This window comes from Ornithorhynchus anatinus, chromosome 1 (assembly GCF_004115215.2).
Source record: "Ornithorhynchus anatinus isolate Pmale09 chromosome 1, mOrnAna1.pri.v4, whole genome shotgun sequence".
NCBI classification, from domain to species: Eukaryota; Metazoa; Chordata; class Mammalia; order Monotremata; family Ornithorhynchidae; genus Ornithorhynchus; species Ornithorhynchus anatinus.
Window position 1 is genome coordinate 114001221 of NC_041728.1, and position 22754 is coordinate 114023974.

The 22754-nt window shown below is 45.3% G+C and overlaps 1 pseudogene; it reads left to right on the plus strand.

Moving 5' to 3' along the window:
- Nucleotides 1–22416, plus strand: part of LOC100076087 — a 39302-nt pseudogene extending 16886 nt beyond the window's left edge.
- The last annotated feature ends 338 nt before the right edge of the window (nt 22417–22754 follow it).

Sequence of the window (22754 nt, forward strand, 5' to 3'; positions counted from 1 at the left end):
TTACTTATGCACTTCAGCACTTGTGTAAAGAAGTATAACCAGTTATTCAGTTACCCATTTTGTTTACTCTATTTGTAAATCTTTTTTTGTCTTATCTCTTTCAGCCCCCCCACATTAGAAGTAAAATCCTTGAGAGTAGGGAATATGTCTTATGCTCCTATTTTTCTTTTCCAAGGCTTAGCATAATGCAGTAAGTGCTCAATAAATACAATTGAATATATGAATAACAGAGAATGGGCAGGGGGAGGCAGACTGTGTGCTGGTGGTGGTTGCAGTGTGGATGAAGTCATAATAGTAACCATTATTCGAATAATGTGATAATAATGATAATTGTGGTATTTGTTAAGAACTTGCTGTGTGCCAAGCACTATTCTAAGCCCAGGGGAAGATACAGTACAATCAGATCAGTTCTTAAGACCTCACACAGGGCTCACAGTCTAAGGAAGAGAGTGAATTGAGGCACAGAAACGTTGAGCGACTCATCTGTAGTAACACAGCAGGGAATTACTCTCCCCTCACTTCAAAGCCTTATCGAAGCCATACCTCCTCCAAGAGGCCTTCCCTGATTAAGCTCTCCTTTCCTCTTCTCCCACTCTCTTCTGTGTTGCCCTGGCTGGCTTCCTTTATTCATTCCCTCCTCCCAGCCCCACAGCACTTATGTCTATATGTCCATATCTGTTATCTATTTACATTATTGCCGGTCTCCCTCTCTTGACTGAAAACCTGTTATTGTTATCTTGTACTCTCCCAAATGCTTACTTAGTTCAGGGCTCTGCACTTAGTAAACGCTCAATAAATATGATTGACTGACCCACTGACTAAGCAGCAGAGCTGGCATTAGAACCCTCCCACTGGGGAGAGAGTGGTAGATTAAAAGTCGTATCCCAACATCATCTTTCAACAATAAAAGGGAAACTTTCTTGGTGGCAACCTGATGCTAAATGTAAAGGGCTTGCCGGTCAAAATGGCTGCAGCCTGTCACTGGTGGTACCTGTTAATAATGGTACTCGTTTCATTCATTCAATAGTATTTATTGAGCGCTTACTATGTGCAGAGCACTGTACTAAGCGCTTGGGATGAACAAGTCGGCAACAGATAGAGACGGTCCCTGCCGTTTGACGGGCTTACAGTCTAATCGGGGGAGACGGACAGACAAGAACAATGGCACTAAACAGCGTCAAGGGGAAGAACATCTCGTAAAAACAATGGCAACTAAATAGAATCAAGGCGATGTACAATTCATTAACAAAATAAATAGGGTAACGAAAATATATACAGTTGAGCGGACGAGTACAGTGCTGTGGGGATGGGAAGGGAGAGGTGGAGGAGCAGAGGGAAAAGGGGGGAAATGAGGCTTTAGCTGCGGAGACGTAAAGGGGGGATGGCAGAGGGAGTAGAGGGGGACGAGGAGCTCAGTCTGGGAACGCCTCTTGGAGGAGGTGATTTTTAAGTAGGGTTTTGAAGAGGGAAAGAGAATCGGTTTGGCGGAGGTGAGGAGGGAGGGCGTTCCAGGACCGCGGGAGGACGTGACCCGGGGGTCGACGGCGGGATGGGCGAGACCGAGGGACGGTGAGGAGGTGGGCGGCAGAGGAGCGGAGCGTGCGGGGTGGGCGGTAGAAAGAGAGAAGGGAGGAGCGGTAGGAAGGGGCAAGGTGATGGAGAGCCTCGAAGCCTAGAGTGAGGAGTTTTTGTTTGGAGCGGAGGTCGATAGGCAACCACTGGAGTTGTTTAAGAAGGGGAGTGACATGCCCAGATCGTTTCTGCAGGAAGATGAGCCGGGCAGCGGAGTGAAGAATAGACCGGAGCGGGGCGATAGAGGAGGAAGGGAGGTCAGAGAGAAGGCTGACACAGTGTGCTCTGTCGTAGGTGGGTTACGCCTCTTCCTGCTCAATCCTAAGTGACAAATACCAGTTTCCATCTTTTGTTTGAACAATAGGAAGTGATAAGTATCAGTCCACAGCCATGGTCCAACTGATCAAGCATTTTTGGTGGATATGGGTGGGCACTATAGCTGCTGATGACGATTATGGAAAATACGGGGTGAAAATGCTCAAGGAACCGGTGGAGATCTTTCACATTTGCAGTGCCTTCTCTGAAACCCTCCCCAAAATATATTCCAAGGGAAAACATCAAGCCGTGGTCAAGGTCGTAAAAGCCTCCACTGCCAAGGTCATCGTGCTCTACTCTTCTGATATCGATCTCATCGGTTTTATATTAGAAATCCAGGCCAACAACATCACAGACAGAACCTGGATTGCCAGTGAGGCCTGGATTACCTCAGCGCTCATCGCCAAGCCAGAATATTACCCGTTTCTCAAGGGCACCATAGGTGTGGCCATCCCAAAAGCCTAGATAAGAGAATTAAAAGATTTCTTGTATGACTTTCATCCTGACAAGGATCCTAAAGATGACTTGGCTATTGAGTTCTGGCAGACGGCATTCAACTGTACTTGGCCTAAGCATTTCGTGCCTTATTACGTGGACCACAGGATGAACGTAACTGGACAAGACAATCGCGTGTATGCTATGTCTGACCACTTTTGCTCCGCAGAGGAGAAGTTGGAGGATATTAGCAATAACACCTACTTTGATGTGTCGGAACTCAGGATAACAAACAATGTTAAACAATCAGTGTACACTCTAGCCTATGCCCTGGATAACCTAAGCAGATGTCAAGAAACAATGGGACCCTTTGACCCATTCAAGTTGTGAGCGTACATAGATAACTTTGAACCATGGCAGTTATGTGTTGTTTTGTTCTTACTTAATAAAACAGGCTTGGAGAAGCGTAAGATATTGGAATGGTCACTGCTGCACTGTTGTTAAATGTAATGGATCCTTGACAGATCCAATAGTAATGATGGTAGTAGTTGTATTTATTAAGTGCTTAATGCACACAGAACACTGTACTAAGCACTGAGAAAGGATACAAAGAATACCTAGTCTCTGGCTGTGGGGGACCATCTAAGAATATAATAGGGGAGAGGGGACTGGCAATGGACATATTTCTCTGTAGGCTGTAAGTTTGTTGGGAGCAGGGAATGTGTCCGCTTATTGTTGTATTGTACTCTCCCAAGCGCTTAGTACAGTGCTCTGCTCACAGTAAGCGCTAAATGAATATGATTGAATGAATAAATGGTCACATAAAAAGTGAAGAAACAATAAAACACTAAAACAATATAAGAGATATGGACAAGTACACAAACATAGAACACCAAGTCCTCAGTGTTTTTTGGCTAGAGGAGCCGAATTTAAGACTCCTTGTCAACGGTTCAGAGTTTGGGACACACCTGTAGCCATGTTGACCATTCCAGCAGCCCCCCATTTTCCTGGGGTTTTGTAGAAGCGGCCGGCTATGAGTCCTTTCACCTTCCCTCTGGGGTGGTGGTAGGCAAGCTGGATTGACCCGGAGCAGAGCCAGTTCAGACTCCTGGGGAGAGAGTGTGATGATAATAATGATAATAGTAATAATAATACTTTCTAGGTGCTTCCTATGTGCAAACACTGTTCTAAGCACAGAGGTAGAGACAATATAATCAGATTGGATGTAATTCCTGCCCCTCATGGGGCTCTCAGTCTAAGGGAAAAGGAGAACAGGAATTGAATCCCCATTTTACAGATAAGGAAACTGACACCCAGAGAAGTTAAATAATAATAATAATAATAATAATAATAATAATAATGATACTTATGGCATTTGTTAAGCACTTACTATGTGCAAAGCACTGTTCTAAGCCCTGGGGAGGATACAAGGTTATCAGGTTGTCCCAAATGGGGCTCACAGTCTTAATGCCCATTTTACAGATGAGGTAACTGAGGCACAGAGAATTTAAGTGACTTGCCCAAAGGCACACAGTAGACAAGCGGCAGAGCCAGGATTTAACCCATAACCTCTGACTCCCTAGCCTGTGCTCTTTCCACTGAGTCACGCTGCTTTTCTACTATGACTTTTCAAGGTCAAGCATGTGTCAGGGCTGGTATTAGAACTCAGTTCTTCGATTTACTGTGATGTGGTCAGTTCTCCCATTGCACTCTGAAACCCGACAGTGCTCTGTCACCTGAGGTTTATATGACCAAAATGATCACTGTGTAAGTGTAACCTTCTGACAGCCCTACTTTAGTGAACCTGGTTTTGGAAATTGGGGAGTTTTTATGGTATTTTTTTAATGGTATTTATTACATGCTTACTATGTGTCAAACACTGGTCTAAGTGCTGGAGTAGATACAAGTTTCTTGGGTTGGACACAGGCCATAATGTTTTAATCCCTGTTTACAGATGAGGCACAGAGAAGTAAAGTGACTCTTCCAAGGTCACACAATAGTCAGGTAGCAGAGCTAGGATTAGAACCCAGATCCTTTCTGACTTTCAGGCTCGTGCTCTATTAGGCCATGCTGCTTCTCAATGGTTTTGACTGAGTTAGGTGCTCTTCTTGCGTGAGTAGGAGGGTACTGCTGGCTTGAGGAGACTCTTGCTTTGTGCCGGGCCTCATGCTTTGTTAGTGATGCTGCTGAGAGAGGTAAGGATGGGTTGTTCCTCCCTTTCTTCACGTCTCTTTTGGCCACACAGCATTTATGTTCAAATCCATCATTTATTTATTTATATTATTATCTGTCTCTCCTGCTAGACTGTGAGCTCACTGTGGGTAGTGAACATGTCTACCAACTCTGCTTTATATTATATTGTCCCAATATTATATATGATATTATATATTATATTGTCCCAAGCACTTAGTGCAGTTCTCTGCACACAGTAAGCGCTCAATAAATATGAGCGATTGATTGACTGATAGGTGGGTTGGCCCTGGCCGGGCACATCCAGGAAGGTGGGAAAGCTGTGGTGATTACTTGTCCAGCAGCTGGGCCCCTTCCAATATTCATTCATTCATTTATTCATTCTTATTTATTGATACGATTGATATTAGCAAAGCACTCTACTAGCACTTGGGAGAGTGCAATGTAACAAAAATTAGACACATTCCCTGCCCACAACCAGCTTACAGTCTAGAGATGAGTTTATAGTCAGTAAGGAGACCACTTCAGCTAACTACCCCAACTACCCCCTGTACAAATAATCTGCCTTTCCATCCCTTCGCAGTAGAAAAGGGAGACTCACTGTGACCTAGTGGACTCCACAAGAGCCATGGAGTCAGAGGACCTGGGTTCTAATCCTGACTCTGCCCTTGACTGCTGGTGACCCTGGGCAAGTCACCTGACTTTTCCATGCCTCAGCTACCTCATCTGTAAAATAGTGACTCATTACCTATTATCCCCTCTATCAATCAATCAATCAATGGTATTTACTGAATGCTTATTATGTGAAGAGCACTGAACTAAGCATTAGGGAGAATTCAATGTAACGGAGTTAGCAGACACATTCCCTGCCCACAACATGTTTACAGTCTAGAGGGGGAGACAGACATTAAAATAAATAAGTTATAATATAGAATGTAAAGGTACTTAGACTATGAGTCCTTTGCGGAACAGGGATTGTGTCCACCCTCATTACCCTGCATCTATTCTCCTGCTTAGTACAGTGCCCTGTATGGAGAAAGTGCTTACCAAATACCACAATCATCATTTTTTTCCATGGACTGCAAATGCTTTGAAAATTAATTTATATTGAGAAAGATGTTTGTGGAGAGAGGTTAATATGAGGATTAACAGAGAATCTGTTTTTGATGCTTAATTTATAGTTGATGTACTATTTGAAGACGCTCTCCTTTGAAAATCATGATGGCCAAGCAGATTAAATCAATTCGGAGGGAGATATAGTTGGATTTTATGAAATTTTAAATTGACAGATGAATGAGGATGGTAAAATTGTCTTTGCGAAAGTTGGAAGATTTACATATGGCCCTCAAGACTATGAGTTGATAGCCAAGAACAGTTCAATCTTAGGGAATACAGAAAATTTTGAGGTTAGTTCCCATTCTTTTATATGCTATGTGTTAAGCGCTTACTATGTGCCCAGCACTGTACTAAGCTCTGGGGTAGATCAAAGATAATTGGATTGGACATAGTCTCTATCCCACACAGGACTCACGGTCTTAATACACATTTTGCAGATGAGGTAACTGAGGCGCAGAGAAGCTAAGTGATTTGCCCAAGGTCATAAAGCAGATAAGTGACAGAAAGGTGATTAGAACCCAGGTCCTTCTGACTCCCAGGCCTGTGCTGTATTTATTCCTTAGACTCACTGCTTCCTATGTTGCACAAACCAGTTCTTCTGCCCCTTTCTGTCTCATCTCCCTCTTTCAATGAGGAACATTCCCCTCTCTGAATAATCTACTCCTAGGAAACTAAGATTGGAATGGAAAAAGATGGCATGCATAGCTGGGACGAGAGTTGCCCCTTCCTACCTATCTGCCTACACACTTACCCTATTTTTTCCGACCCAGTTTTCTCATCCGCTCCCTAGTCTTGAATTTCATCCTGTCTGCGAGACACTTCCTGCATCGTCTCCAACTCACTACACCCCAAACTCAGCACCTCTTCTTCCCTTCTAAATCCTCACTTTTTCCCAGTTTTTCCATAACTCTCAGAGCCACAGGCCTGCTGCCAAAGTGAACGCTTTGACCTCTCTCTTGTTCATTCTCCAGACCTGTACCTACATCCAGGTCATAACCAATAACTAGACTTATATTTTTTAAATGCTTACTATGTGCCAGGTACTATGTTGAGCACTGTGATAGAGAGCAGTTATTATACCACCTCCTCTGGTTGAGGCTGAGCTCCAGGGAGGTTTAGTAACTTGCCATTGTCACACACTGGACCAATGGCAGAGTGGGATTTGAACTCAGGTCCCCTTGTTCTCAGGCTAATGCTCTTTCCTCTAGACAATGTTGCTTCCCATTTATGACAATTTAATCAATCAATCATATTTATTTAGAACTTACTGTAAGCAGAGCACTGTATTACGTGCTTTGGAAAGTACAAAGTTAAAGTATTATTTCCCTCTTTGAAAAGCCTGCCATCTCACCCCTTCATCTTTTTATCAAATTAAATTTCTTGGCCATTCATTTTAAGGTTCTCTACTTTGGGTTTCCTATTATCTATTTTGACTCAGCCCTGTTGACTCAGCCTCCTTGCTGACCTCCCAGCCTCCTCTCTCTCATTCATTCAATCATATTTATTGAGCACTTACTGTTTACAGAGCACTCCAGTCCCTACTTCACTCTGCTGCCTGGATCATTTTCTTACAGAAACAATCAAGCAGTTTTCCCACTCCTCAAGAACCTCCCAAGGTTGCGCATCCACCTGTGCATCAAACAGAAACTCCTCACCATTAGCTTTAAAATACTCAATCCTTGCCTTACCCCCTCCTACCTCACCTCGCTAAGCTCCTACTACAAACCAGTCCACACACTTCACTTCTCTAATGCTAACTTTCTCACTGTACCTCACTCTTGTCTATCTTGCCATTGACCTCTTGCCAACTTCCTGCCTCTGTCCTGGAATGCCCTCCCTCCTCATGTCTGACCGACATTTACTCTCACCTGCTTCAAAGCATTATCGAAGGCGCATTTCCTCCAAGAGGTGTTCCTTGACTAAACCCTCTTTCCTCTTCTCCCACTCCCTTCGGTGGTGACCTGATTTGCTCCCTTTATTCATTCCCCTTCCCAACCCCACAGCACTTATGTCCATATCTGTAATTTATTTATATTAATGTCTGTCTCCCCTGCTAGACTGTGAGCTTATGGTGGGCAAGAATTATGTCCATTATATATTGTTATAGTGTACTCACCCAAGCGCTTAGCATAGTGCTCTACCCGAAGTAAGCGCTCAGTAAATACCATTTACCGACTGACAGACCGACTGACCATTCCTCTGGCTATTCTCCTTGCCTAGATTGCCCTTTGATCTCTGGCTCGGGAGACTGAGAAGACACACTGAAAAAGATAGGATGAATATTCTTCTGAGTGTTGTTGCAACTTTAGGCTAGGAAGGGTTTTAGAGAGGAGGATTCAAGAAGTCCTAAGGCAGTAGAGAAATCAATGATAAGCATGGAGAAATCACACATTCGGCTTAGTTAGAAGGAGGACTTTGAAACCCTCAGGGAAAGCAGCCTCAGGATTTATGCAAGCCCCAGGGACTCAAGCTTCTAAAGACAGCTGCTCATAGAGCAGAATCAAACTCTTCTGCATGGTTGGAGAAAAAAAGCTGAACTCGATGCTGTATTTTGCATTCCATAGCCTCCCCGTTCAGTGTGCACAGAAAGTTGTCAACCTGGAACCAGAAAGGGTATTTGGCAAGGGGAGCCAATCTGCTGTTTCAACTGCATTCCATGCGCGGATGGACACATCTCAAATAGAACAGGTATGGTAGAAAGGATTCATACTGCCTGAAGACAGAAAGACTGCTATGTTCATCTTGTATAGGTAAGCCCGGTAAAGATGTTAAATCAAGTGAAGTCACGTCATCATTTTGTATTGTTTTGCCATTGGCTCCACATCAATTCTTGCTAGCTGTCATAATAATAATAATGATAATAAATGATGATGGTATTCGTTAATTGCTTATTATGTGCCAGGCCTTGTACTAAGTGCTATGGTAGACACAATCAAATGAAGTTGAACCCAATCCCTGTCCCATGCGGGGCTAGCAATCTCAATCCCCAGTTTAGAGACGAGGTAACTGAGGCACATAGAAGTGAAGCGACTTGCCCAAGGTGATACAGCAGACAAGTGGCGGAGTTGGGCTTAGAACTTATGACCTTCTGACTCCCAGGCCTTTGCTCTATTTTCTATGCCATGCTGCTTATGCTGCATATAACAGGGGCCAAGGAAATAACAATGTTCCATAACTAACTGTTTTGACTGGAACACCCTTAAGCCTTTGAACAAGCTTCAAAGCCCACACAGATCTTCAATAGACCACCTTCTCTACAAGTGATCCTCAGCATGTAAAAGGCTATGAAACTAGCTGCTCCTGCTTTCCAAAATGTCTTTGGTCAGGGTGGAAGAATGGTATGTCAGAGTCACTTTAAAATGCTTGCTTGGAAATGACTCTCCACGTTTGATCAGTGTGAGAAACACTTTACCTGAATTTGGGATCACTTAACTTCTCTGTGTCTCAGTTACCTCATCTGTAAAATGGGGATTAACTGTGAGCCTCATGTGGGATCTGATTACTTGATTACCCTGTATCTACCCCAGCGCTTAGAACAGTCCTTGGCACATAGTAAGTGCTTAACAAATACCAACATTATTAATAATAATGTAATAATTATGTTGGTATTTGTTAAGCACTTACTATGTGCCAAGCACTGTTCTAAGCGCTGGGGTAGTTGCAAGGTAATCAGGTTGTCCCATGTAGGGTTCACAGTCTTCATCCCCATTTTATAGATGAGGTAACTGAGGCCCAGAGAACTTAAATGACTTGCCCAAAGTCACACAGCTGACAAGCGGCAGAGCTGGGATTAGAATCCATGACCTCTCACTCCCAAGCCCGTGCTCTTTCCACTAAGCCACGCTGGTACTTCGATCAAAAAAACCCTCTCTCGACCCCACTTCCCATTCCAGTTATTGCCCTATCTCCCTACTACCCTTCCTTACCAAGATCCTAGAACGAGTCGTCTACACTCGCTGCTTAGAATTCCTAAACTCCCATTCTCTCTTGGACCCCCTCCAATCTGGCTTCCGTCCCCTCCACTCTACCGAGACTGCTCTCTCTAAGGTCACCCGTGACTTCCTTCTTGCCAAATCCAATGGCTCCTACTCCATTCTAATCCTCCTTGACCTCTCTGCTGCCTTTGACACTGTCGACCATCCCCTCCTCCTCCATACCTTATCTCACCTTGGCTTCACGGACTCCGTCCTCTCCCGGTTCTCCTCTTATCTCTCTGGCCAGTCATTCTCGGTCTCCTTCGCAGGCTCCTCCTCCCCCTCTCTATGCAGATGACACACAGATCTACATCTCTGCCCCTGTCCTCTCCCCATCCCTTCAGGCTCATATCTCCTCCTGCCTCCAGGACATCTCTACCTGGATGTCTGCCCGCCACCTAAAACTCAACATGACCAAGACTGAGCTCCTCATATTCCCTCCCAAGCTCTGTCCTCTCCCTGACTTCCCTATCACTGTGGATGGTACGACCATTCTTCCCGTCTCTCGGTTCCGCAACCGCGGTGTCATCCTTGACTCGTCTCTCTCGTTCACCCCACACATCCAATCTGTCACCAAAACCTACCGGTCTCACCTTTATAATATCACCAAGATCCACCCTTTCCTCTCTACCCAAATGGCTACCTTACTGCTACAGGCTCTAGTAATATCCCGGCTAGATTACCGTGTCAGCCTTCTCTCTGATCTCCTTCCTCCTCTCTCTCCCTGCTCCAGTCTATTCTTCACTCCGCTGCCCGGCTCATCTTCCTGCAGAAACAATCTGGGCATGTCACTCCCCTTCTTAAAAACCTCCAGTGGTTTCCCATCGACCTCCGCACAAAACAAAAACTTTTCACTCTAGGCTTCATGGCTCTCCATCACCTTACCCCTTCCTACCTCTCCTCCCTTCTCTCTTTCTACTGCCCACCCCGCACACTCTGCTCTTCTGCCGCCCACCTCCTCACCGTCCCTCGGTCTCGCCTATCCTGCCGTGGACCCCTGGGCCACATCCTCCTGCGGTCCTGGAATGCCCTCCCTCCTCACCTCCACCAAACTAATTCTCTTCCCCTCTTCAAAACCCTACTTAAAGCTCACCTCCTCCAAGAGGCCTTCCCAGACTGAGCTCCCCTTTTCCCTCTGCCCCCTCTACCCCCCACTTCACCTCTTTGCAGCTAAACCCTCTTCTCCCTCCTTTCTCTCTGCTCCTCCCCCCTCCTTTCCCCTCCCCTCAGTACTGTACTCGTCTGCTCAACCATATATATTTTCATTACCCTATTCATTTTGTTAATGAGATGTACATTGCCTTGATTCTATTTATTTGCTATTGTTTTAATGAGATGTTCTTCCCCTTGATTCTATTTATTGTTATTGTTCTTGTCAGTCTGTCTCCCCCAGTTAGACTGTAAGCCTGTCAGAGTGCAGGGACTGTCTCTTTCTGTTACCGATTTGTACATTATAAGCACTTAGTACAGTGCTCTGCACATAATAAATGCTCAATACATACTGTTGAATGAATGAATGAATTAATGAATCAGTGGTATTTATTGCGCACTTGCTATGTACAGAGCATTGCACTAAGTGTTTGGAAGAGAGTAATGTAACAGAATTAATGGACACTTTACCTGCCCATAATGAGTTTACAGTCTAGAGGACTGACTGTAAATCTCTCCATGATGGCCAGTAGAGAGCTTCTGTGCTAGGAATGCTTCAAAGGAGTGAGTCATGTATGCCTGGGGCTAAAATTGTAGGGTGAGGATGGGAGCAAAAACAGGAAGAAGAGAAGATGAGAAACACTGTAACTTGAACTTCCGGTGTGCAAAAGCCATACTCAAAAAAATTTTAATTCCTAAACAATTAATTTCTTTAATCATATTTATTCAGTGCTTACCATGTCCAGAGCACTGTACTAAGCGCTTATCAATCAATAGCATTACTGAGCACCCAATATAGTAGTAAAAATATTCATCTAGCACTTTATGTGTGCAGAGCAATGTATTAAACACTTGGAAAAAATAGAGGGGTGAGAATTGGACACAATTTCCGGCCCTCAGAGGGCTTTCATTCATTCATTCATTCATTCATTCATTCATTCATTCATTCAATCATATTTATTGAATACTTACTATGTGTAGACCACTGTACTAAGTGGTTGGAATGTACAATTCAGCAACAGATAGAGACAATCCCTGCTCAACAATGGGCTCACAATCTAAACGGGGGAGACAGACAGCAAAGCAAAACAAGTAGTCAGGTGTCCATATCATCAAGTTAAATAGAATCATAGACATGTACACATCATTAATAAAATAGAGTAATAAATAATATATAGAAATATTCACAAGTTCTGTGGGGAGGGGAAGGTGGTAGAGCAAAGGGAAGGAGAAGGGGGAATGCGGAGGGAAGGAGGAGCAAAGGGAAAGGGAGGGCTCAGTCTGGGAAGATCTCCTGGAGGAGGTGAGCTCTCAGTAGGGCTTTGAAGAGGGGAAGAGAGTTAGTTTGGTGGATATGAGGAAGGAGGGCATTCCATGTCAGTAGTAGGATGTGGGCCAGGGGTTGACAGTGGGACAGGCGAGAACGAGGCCCATTGAGGAGGTTAGTGACAGAGAAGCAGAGTGTACGGGGTGGGCAGTAGAAAGAGAGAAGGGAGGTGAGGTAGGAGGAGGTAAGGTGATGGAAAGCTTTGAAACCAAGAGTGAGGAGTTTTTGTTTTGTGCAGAGGTTGATAGGCAACCACTGGAGGTTTTTAAAGAGAGGAGTGACATGCTCAGAACGCTTCTGTAGAAAGATGATCCAGGAAGCAGAATGAAGAATAGACAGGAGTAGGGAGAGATGGGAGGATGGGAGATCAGAGAGGAGGCTGATGCAATAATCCAGTCGGGATGTTATTAGAGCTCGTACCAATAAGGTACCAGTTTGGTTGGAGAGGAAAGGGTGGATCATGACGATGTTGTGAAGGTGAGACTGGCAGGTTTTGGTGACGGGTTGGATGTGTGGGTTGAATGAGAGAGCCGAGTCAAGGATGACACCAAGATTGTGTTTCTGTGAGACGAGAAGGATGATAGTGCTGTCCACAGTGATGGAGAAGTCAGGGAGAGGACAGGGTTTGGGAGGGAAGATGAGCTCAGTCTTGGACATGTTGAGTTTTAGGTGGTGGGCGGACATCCACGTGGAGATGTCTTGAAGGCGGGAGGAGCTATGAGCCTGGAGGGATGGGGAGAGAACAGGGGAGGAGATGTAGTTTTGGATGTCGTCTGCGTAGAGATGATAGTTGAAGCCATGGGAGCGAATGAGTTCATAGGGAGTGAGTATAGATGGAGAACAGAAGAGGGCCAAGAACTGACCCTTGAGGAATCCCTACAGTTAGATGGGAGGGGGAGGAGGAGCCCTCGAAGGAGACCGAAAATGAACGGCCAGAGAGATAAGAGGAGAACCAGGAGAGGACAGAGTGAGTGAAGACAAAGCTGGATAAAATGTTGAGGAGAAGGAGATGGTCAACAGTGTCAAAGGCAGGTGAGAGGTCAAGGAGGATTAGGATAGAGTAGGAGCCATTGGATTTGGCAAGAAGGAGGTCATGGGTGACCTTTGAGAAGGCAGTTTTGGTGGAATGGAGGGGACAGAAGCCAGATTGGAGGAGGTCCAGGAGAGAGTTGGAGTTGAGGAATACAAGGCAGCGAGTGTAGATGACACATTCTAGAAGTTTGGAAAGGAAGGGCAGAAAGGTGATAGGAAGATAACTGGAAGGGGAAGTGGGGTCGAGAGAGGGTTTTTTTTAGGATGGGGGAGACATGGGCATGTTTGAAGAGAGAGGGGAAGAAGCCATTGGAGAGTGAGTTGTTAAAGATGGAAGTTGAGGAGGGGAGGGGGGAAGGGGCAATAGCTTTTATAAGATGAGGTGGAGGTGGAGGTGGAGGTGGTGACACTTGTGAGGAGGGAGGAGATCTCCTCTGAGGATACTGCAGGAAAGAATGGGAAAGTAGGGGGGAGGGTTGGGAGTGGGGGGGAAAGAGAAGGGTTAGGAGTGACTCTGGGGAGCTCGACCTGATTGTGTTAATTTTCATGATGAACTAGGTGGCCAGATCATTGGGGGAAAGGGATTGGGGGAAGGGGAGGAACAGGGAACCTGAGGAGAGAGTTAAATGTCTGGAACAATTGGCGGGGGTGATGGGCATGGACGTCAATGAGGGAAGAAAAATAGTTTTCTAACAGTAGAGCAAAACACTGAGCATAGCCTTATATTAAACACTTGGGACAATACTCAAGAGAAGATGTGATCCCTACATTTAAGGAATTTAAAATTTTTCAGGGGAGATAGACCCTATGCTAAGCTAGATAAATTCCCAATTGGTGGGGCAAAAGGTCTGATTCCCATTGCGCTCTTACCAAATGGGGATTTGGAAACAGTAAAGCAGTGTGGCTCAGTGGAAAGAGCACAGACTTGGGAGTCAGAGGTCATGGGTTCAAATCCCGGCTCTGCCACTTGTCAACTGTGTGACTGTGGGCAGGTCACTTAACTTCTCTTTGCCTTAGTTACCTCATCTATAAAATGGGGATTAAGACTGTGAGCATTACGTGGGACAACCTGATTACCCTGTATTTACTCCAGCACTTAGAACAGTGCTCTGCACATAGTGAGCACTTAACAAATACCAAATTATTATTACGATTATTAAAGTGGGTCACAACCACTGGGCCTGGTCAAGCAGATGTGGATTGGTGGTCACAAGTTGACAAATTTGTACGGACCTCCTATTGGTATCAGCACCTAGCCCAGGGTCTCGTGGCTACTCCCCTCACCTTCCTCTGAGGTCAGCCACGAACCACGGGCTACAGTGGATTGTGGAGGGACAGAACTTGGAGGCAGTCAGGTGTGATGGTCCCTACATTGTGCCCTGGAGCCAGACACATGATACGAGTTTCCCAAAATGCCCTCCCCGAGCTGCTCCGAATGAGATATCCAAATGGATTCAGGCTCCAAGTGCAATTTTCCACTGGACAAATCCTCTTCCCATTATTTCCTTGCCTCGTGAAGACCCAGACATTCTTTGATGTGATCTTCTGTGATCTTTGTCCACCCCCAGCATACTTCCTGCTCTATTTTTGGAAGTCTTCCTAACTGCTAGCTTTCTCCCCAGCTGGTTAATCAGCTGGCGGCTGGATTAAGCAAAACAGAGGGAGGGCTCAATAAAGCTTTCAGATACTCCTCCCCAGAGAAGCCAAGTTTTTGCTCTGAGTTTGGTGTGAAATTGTGGTGGGAGGGGAAAGCCTTAAGTGGGTAGGGATTTGAGGGAGTGAGGTAGGAGGGGAAAAGAGGAGGAAAGGGAAAGAGGGAGGGAAAGATTCCAAAAGAGACCTGGTTGGGGCTTGGATTGGTATAATAGCACTTTGGATGGAGGAGAAAGGGCAGAGTTTAGCAATGGTGTGTAAGTAAAACTGATAGGGTTTGGTGACAAATTTAATATGTAGGTTGAATGAGAGAGATGAGGTGAGGATAATGCCAAGGTTAAAGGCTCATGTGACAGAGAGGTTGCTGGGGCTGTCTATAATGACAAGAAAGAGAGGGAGGATATAATTTGGTGGGAAGATGAGAAGTTCTGATTTAGACATGTTGAGTTTGAAGTGTCAGCTGAACATCCAAGTAGAGATGTCCTGAAGGTAGGAGGTAATGTAAGACTACATTCAGTCAAGTAGAAAAACTTTACTGAACTCCTACTCCGTACTAAACCCTTGGGAACTGTGTGCAGATACCTGTATTGAGCACTTGAGAGAGTACAGTAGAATTAGTAGACACTGATGCCTGCCTACTTGTTTTGTTTTGAATGAATGAATAATCCCTACTGTCAAGGACACTGTAGTCTCTCAGTGGAGATTTACTTTATAATAAATTGTAGATAAGAATGAAGAAGGAAAAGGAATGAATGAATGAACACATAAACTATAGGTACATAAAATATATCCATATGTGCTTAGGTGGTGCCGAAGGACTGAAGTGGAGGTTGTAACATATGAAGTGGGGAGATTAGATATTAACTGGGCAAAACCTCCTTGAAAGAATGTGATTTCACAAGGACTTTGGAAATTAGGAGGGCTGAGATTTGAAGGGGTAGGTAATTCCAGGCAGGAAGGAGGAGGGAGCAAGTGATCATCAACAGGAGAGAGGAGAGCTTGGCTTAGTGAGTAGTTTGAGGGGAAAGTAAAGTATGAGCTGGGACATATTGGGATAAGAGAGTGGTTAAGTAGGAGGAAAAGAACTAATAAATTACTTTAAAGCAAATGGTCAGGAGTTTCTACTTGATGCAGACTAGAATGGGTACCATTGAGGTTTCTGAGGAGCCATGAGACTCGTGCAGAACAAAGTTTCAGAAGGTTAATCTGAGCAGCAGAATGAATTGTGAACTGGAGGGGAGAATTTGGATACAACAAGAGCGATGAGGATGTAGTAATCAAGCCAGAATATGACAATTGCTTGGAACAGCACGGTACGCATTGCAGTGAAGAGGAAGGAACTGAACCTGGAAATGTTTTTGAGGAAAAACTGGCCAGATTCATATGGGGAAATTGAGAGAGGGAAGAGTAAAGGATAAAGCCAAGACTGTCATCTTGAGAGAAAGAGAGAATGGAGGTATTGTCAGTTGTAACAGGAAAGTGAAATAGATGATAGGATTTGGGAGAGAAGTTTAGTTGTAGACATATTGAACTTGAGGTACTTAGGTAGAATTATCATGAAGCCTGGAGGAAATATATGTGAAATTACAGAGAAGGAGAAAGGTTAAGGTTATGGAGGTAGATTTGGGAGTTCTCCAAAGAGAGGTGATAGTTGAAGCTGTGGGGCAGATGAGTTTCCCAAAGGCATAGGTGTAGATGGGGAAAAGAAGGAGACTCAGAACAGAGCCTGGAGGGACAAGCATAGTGGGTGGGAGGCAGAGTCTTGAGTGAGAGCCCAAGAAGGACTGACCAGAAAGAGAGTAAGAGATCCAGAAAAGGATAATGTCACTAAAACCAAGTTTAGATAGTGTTTTCTAGAGAAAGGGGTGATCCATAGTGTCCAAGGCTGCCAAACCGATGAGTAGGGTTAGGAGATTGGAACTGTTAACTTCACTCTTATTTTTTTTCAATCTAATGGGGGCTATTACTTCCTTTCATTCATTCAATAGTATTTATTGAGCGCTTACTATGTGCAGAGCACTGTACTAAGCGCTTGGGATGAACAAGTCGGCAACAGATAGAGACAGTCCCTGCCATTTGACGGGCTTACAGTCTAATCGGGGGAGACGGACAGACAAGAACAATGGCACTAAACAGCGTCAAGGGGAAGAACATCTCGTAAAAACAATGGCAAATAAATAGAATCAAGGTGATGTACAATTCATTAACAAAATAAATAGGGTAACGAAAATATATACAGTTGAGCGGACGAGTACAGTGCTGTGGGGATGGGAAGGGAGGTGGAGGAGCAGAGGGAAAAGGGGAAAATGAGGCTTTAGCTGCGGAGAGGTAAAGGGGGGATGGCAGAGGGAGTAGAGGGGGAAGAGGAGCTCAGTCTGGGAACGCCTCTAGGAGGAGGTGATTTTTAAGTAAGGTTTTGAAGAGGGAAAGAGAATCAGTTTGGCGGAGGTGAGGAGGGAGGGCGTTCCAGGACCGCGGGAGGACGTGACCCAGGGGTCGACGGCGGGATAGGCGAGACCGAGGGACGGCGAGGAGGTGGGCGGCAGAGGAGCGGAGCGTGCGGGTTGGGCGGTAGAAAGAGAGAAGGGAGGAGAGGTAGGAAGGGGCAAGGTGATGGAGAGCCTTGAAGCCTAGAGTGAGGAGTTTTTGTTTGGAGCGGAGGTCGATAGGCAACCACTGGAGTTGTTTAAGAAGGGGAGTGACATGCCCAGATCGTTTCTGCAGGAAGATGAGCCGGGCAGCGGAGTGAAGAATAGACCGGAGCGGGGCGAGAGAGGAGGAAGGGAGGTCAGAGAGAAGGCTGACACAGTAGTCTAGCCGGGATATAACGAGAGCCCGTAATAGTAAGGTAGCCGTTTGGGTGGAGAGGAAAGGGCGGATCTTGGCGATATTGTAGAGGTGAAACCGGCAGGTCTTGGTAACGGATAGGATGTGTGGGGTGAACGAGAGGGACGAGTCAAGGATGACACCGAGATTGCGGGCCTGCGGGACGGGAAGGATGGTCGTGCCATCCACGGTGATGGAGAAGTCTGGGAGCGGACCGGGCTTGGGAGGGAAGATGAGGAGCTCAGTCTTGCTCATGTTGAGTTTTAGGTGGTGGGCCGACATCCAGGTGGAGACGTCCCGGAGGCAGGAGGAGATGCGAGCCTGAAGGGAGGGGGAGAGGACAGGGGCGGAGATGTAGATCTGCGTGTCATCTGCGTAGAGATGGTAGTCAAGGCCGTGAGAGCGGATGAGTTTACCGAGGGAGTGAGTGTAAATGGAGAACAGAAGAGGGCCAAGAACTGACCCTTGAGGAACTCCAACAGTTAAAGGATGGGAGGGGGAGGAGGCTCCAGCGTAGGAGACCGAGAATGATCGGCCAGAGAGGTAAGAGGAGAACCAGGAGAGGACAGAGTCCGTGAAGCCAAGGTGAGATAAGGTATGGAGGAGGAGGGGATGGTCGACAGTGTCAAAGGCAGCAGAGAGGTCAAGGAGGATCAGAATGGAGTAGGAGCCATTGGATTTGGCAAGAAGGAGGTCATGGGTGACCTTAGAGAGAGCAGTCTCGGTAGAGTGGAGGGGACGGAAGCCAGATTGGAGGGGGTCTAGGAGAGAATGGGAGTTAAGGAATTCTAGGTGAGGAGGGAGGGCGTTCCAGGACCGCGGGAGGACGTGACCCAGGGGTCGACGGCGGGATAGGCGAGACCGAGGGACGGCGAGGAGGTGGGCGGCAGAGGAGCGGAGCGTGCGGGGTGGGCGGTAGAAAGAGAGAAGGGACTTCCTCTGTCCCTTGGTGCTGGGCCCTAAATTTCTCCCATCAACTCCCTGAAGTTCCTTCTTCTCCCAACCCTCCCAATAATAATAATTAAAAAACAACAACAACAAAGACAATGATGAGGAGCTGTAGCTCAGTATTTCTGAAATAGAATGAACCAGTCATTCATTCATTCATTCATTCATTCATTCATTCATTCATTCAATCACATTTATTGAGAGCTTACTGTTTGTGGAGTACTATACTAAGCACATGGGAGAGAATAATATAACAATAAAGAGACGCATTCCTTGCTCACAACAAGTTTACAGTCATTTTCTCAGGCTTTGCAAACATCCAAACAGGGATCATGTCTACCAAACTCTGTTAGATTGCATTCTCCCAAATGCACACTGTAAGCACTCAATAAATATAATTGATTAATTGAAATATACTCGTCATATAATAGTCTTGGCGTCCAATCAATCAATGATATTTAATGATCACCTTCTAGTTTGCTAGTTATCTTAGATAAAATAAATCTAGCAGCTATACTATAATACTAGGCTGTTCTTTCTAATCAATTTGCTATGGCTTAAGGTGTGGAGGTATTGACATTTGTAATAACGACAATAGCACAGCCTCATAGGCAAAGAAAATTACATAATGGCACTTGAGAGTTCAACAGAAGCAAAAGACATGTTTACTGTCTTTGAAGAACTTACAATCAAATGGGGAAAGCAGATAGACAGAAATTGTTGGCAGATGGAGTTGGAGGAAAAGCCAGGATGTAACATAATAGCAAGAGTATGGAAAGATGAGCATATTAGCACAAAATCATAAAATGAGTGAATAAATAAGTAAAGAGAGGGAAAGGGAAAGCAAAAACAAAGATTCAGGAAAAGACAAGTCTGATGTTACTTATCTCTTCATAACCTTCCAACAACATCTGGGGTTCTAGGGATAGGATAGATGGTTAATCAAGACTTTCAGGCTTTATATGTTTTGAAGAGTAAATATAGATGTAAGACACATCCTTCAGATTCAAGGATTATGCCTCTGATAGTGGAGTTCGTTTATGGAGACGAGGGGCAATGTTCTTTGTGCTCCTCCTCCATCAGCTAAATTGTCCATCATCAAATAATAATCATAAAAATAATAATAATAAACCCCCATGAATTTATGCAGCACTTTGATTTTCCAGAGCACATTCACATCATATATCTCATCTTTTCCTCACACAATCCTGTGAGGTAGCAAGAGATATCCTTTCCATTTTACAGGTGGAGAAACCTGATTGTACTTTCCCAAGTGCTTAGTCCAGCACTCTGCCCACAGTAAGTGCTCAATCAATGCCACTGGCCAAATGAACTGAGACTGAGGAATAGAAAGTTTAAATGACTTGCTCCCTGCAGGCCAGTGTGAGAGCTCAGTCTTCTGATTCCCAGACCTCTCTGACTGCCGCTAGACCTTGCTGCCTCCTTGCCGCACTTATCTTTAAGTGAACAAAAGGTAAGAGGGGTAAATGCAGGGCTATTAGCAATGAATGAAGTATTTGGGAGTGCTCCAGTACAGTTTGGTTGAGAAGCTCCCTGCTCTCAAGGAGCTTAAATCTGAAAATAAAGAAAAGCAGCTTCCACAGCAGAGGTTTTACATTCTGGAGAATCACTGACAGACACAAAGTCTCATCAGACACTACTTGTTTAGAGACACCATTTAGAGTTAGCTATTTTAGACATTCTGTTTTGGCTTATTTTCTCACTGCTCATCTAGGGTGGGGAGATTGTTGCTGATGTAAAGTGGGTTGAGGTAAAGATCTGCACACCATTTCCAGGGCAGGAGTGGCTGGAGATCAGAGGAGAGAGAAGAAGGGGACTTGGAAGGAGGGGAAGAAGGCTAGTACACAGACAGTCAAAGCCTTGGAAGAGGAAGAGAAAATAATTTGAGAAGCTAAGGCAGGCGAGGAAGAGGACAAGGAGGAAGAGAAGGAGGAGGAGGAGATAACCAGCACTTAATTTGTAATGAAAGAGGACCTGTGGGCATTTTCCTTTTTTTCTTCTTTTCTTTTTGTAATTTTTTTTGAGCAGCCATGTTATTCTCATTATTACAAACATCAGTACCACAACACATTAAACCATAGCAAATTGATTAGTAAAAGCAGCCTACCATTATAGTAGGGAATGACTGTTAGACTTTTACATCAAGGATAGCTGCCAATTCAATATTTAGAGTTGATTTTTACATTCTGCATAGCAATGGTTAGCAATGAACAGGTTAGGCCTACGATTGTAAGACTCACTATTAAGTAGTAGCCCATCAGTAGGCCCTGGGTTCTAATCCTGACTCTGCCACTTGTCTGCTGTGTGACCTCACTTCACTTCTCTATGCCTCAGTTACCTCATCTGTAAAATGGGGATTAAGACTATGTGCTCCATTTAGGACATGGATCCCGTACAACCTGATTAGCTTGTATCTACCCCAGTGCTTAGTCCAGTGCCTAGCACATAGTCAGCCCTTAACAAATACCATTAAAAATAAAAAAAAACGTTGGTAAGCTCCTTCAGGATAGAGACTGAGTCTTTTCCTTCTTTGGTATTCTCTTGAGTGCTTGATGCAGTGCTCTGCACTCAGCACACACTCAATAAACATCTTTGATTGATTGATTGATTGATTGATTGTTATGGAGGCTGAATTCAGGCACATGCTGGCTCAAATTAAACCCTGGAGGGCTCAGAGGATGTCAACTAAGGCTGAATTCCCAAGGTCTTTCCAAGGACCAAAGTTTTCAGAATCCTATTGTTTCCCCCGTCCTCCAAGATGAAAATGGCAGGGCCTCCATCATCTGTGCACACACCAAGATTATACCGTTCCTCATCCACAACATAGAGAAGATACCTTCCCTTCCTCTCCTTCCTTTATAACTTTTTTTTATCTCCTCAACAGATTCAAGGGAATGCATAGCGTGCTATGAAGATTACTGGTCAAATACTCCCAAGAATGAATGTGTCCTGAAGGAACTGGAATTCCTCGCTTACGATGAAGCCTTGGGAATCACCCTGGTGACCCTGTCCATTTTGGGGGCCTTCGTTGTCCTCACCGTTATGGCTGTTTACGTGACTCACAGGAGCACACCTCTGGTGAACGCCAATGACTGAGAGTTGAGCTTCCTCATCATGTTCTCTCTCGTCATCACCCTACTGACGTCCATTCTCTTCATCGGCAAGCCGTACACCTGGTCTTGCATGGCTCGTCAGGTCACTCTCAGCCTTGGATTTTCCTTGTGTCTCTCCAGTATTTTAGGAAAGACCAGTTTCCTCTTTTTAACTTACAGGGCAGGCGGATCGAAGAACCACTTTGGCCACCGACGGCCCTCTTACCAGAAATTCATTGTTCTCGTCTTCTTTTTCATCGAGACTGGAGTGTGCATAGCCTATTTAGGAATCATGCCCCCCTGGGTTTACAAAAACATGGAATCGCAAAACATCAAGATCATCCTGGAGTGCAGTGAAGGCTCGATAGAATTTCTGTGCTCCGTGTTTGGCATCGATGTGTTTCTGGCCCTGCTGAGCAACCTCTGTGGGCCGCACTCTGCCCGATAACTTCAACGAGGCTAAGTTCAACACCTTTGGGATGTTGGTGTTCTTCATTGTCTGGATCTCTTTTGTCCCAGCCTGAGCACCAAAGACAAGTTCAAGGTGGCCGTGGAGATCTTCGCCATCCTAGCGTCCAACTTCGGCTTGCTTGGCTGCCTGTTTGTCCCTAAGTGCTACATTATCTTGCTGCAGCCGGAGAGGAACACGGAGGAAATAGTTGAGGGGAAAGTTCCCACTACTGACAAGGGAGTGAGTCTCACCTTGGCCTCCATCGGCAGTGAAATCAAAAGCACCACCGTGTCCACCGTTGCTCTGGACAACTGACCCTGGGGGACCAGGGTGCATGACCATGTTGTCCTGGAACGTCAATTCTACTGGGTCCACCATCACTCTGGATGATTGTGCCTGGGTGAGCAGGGTGTGTGTGCCCAGGGTGACCCCAGGACTGCAGTACCATTGCATCCACCCACTTTCTCTTCTTTGTTGTAGGGAACGCTGTGTGCCCTTCTCACTTTTCACTGATATTTTCTGGCAGCCCCGAGTCTTCATGGGGATTTCTGATTTTGTTTCTTGAGAGCTGGTCCAGAGAGCTTTACATCACCATGAACACGGAGGGGGAAAAAGCACACAATCACAACCCTGAAATAAGCCCGTCAAAGGGC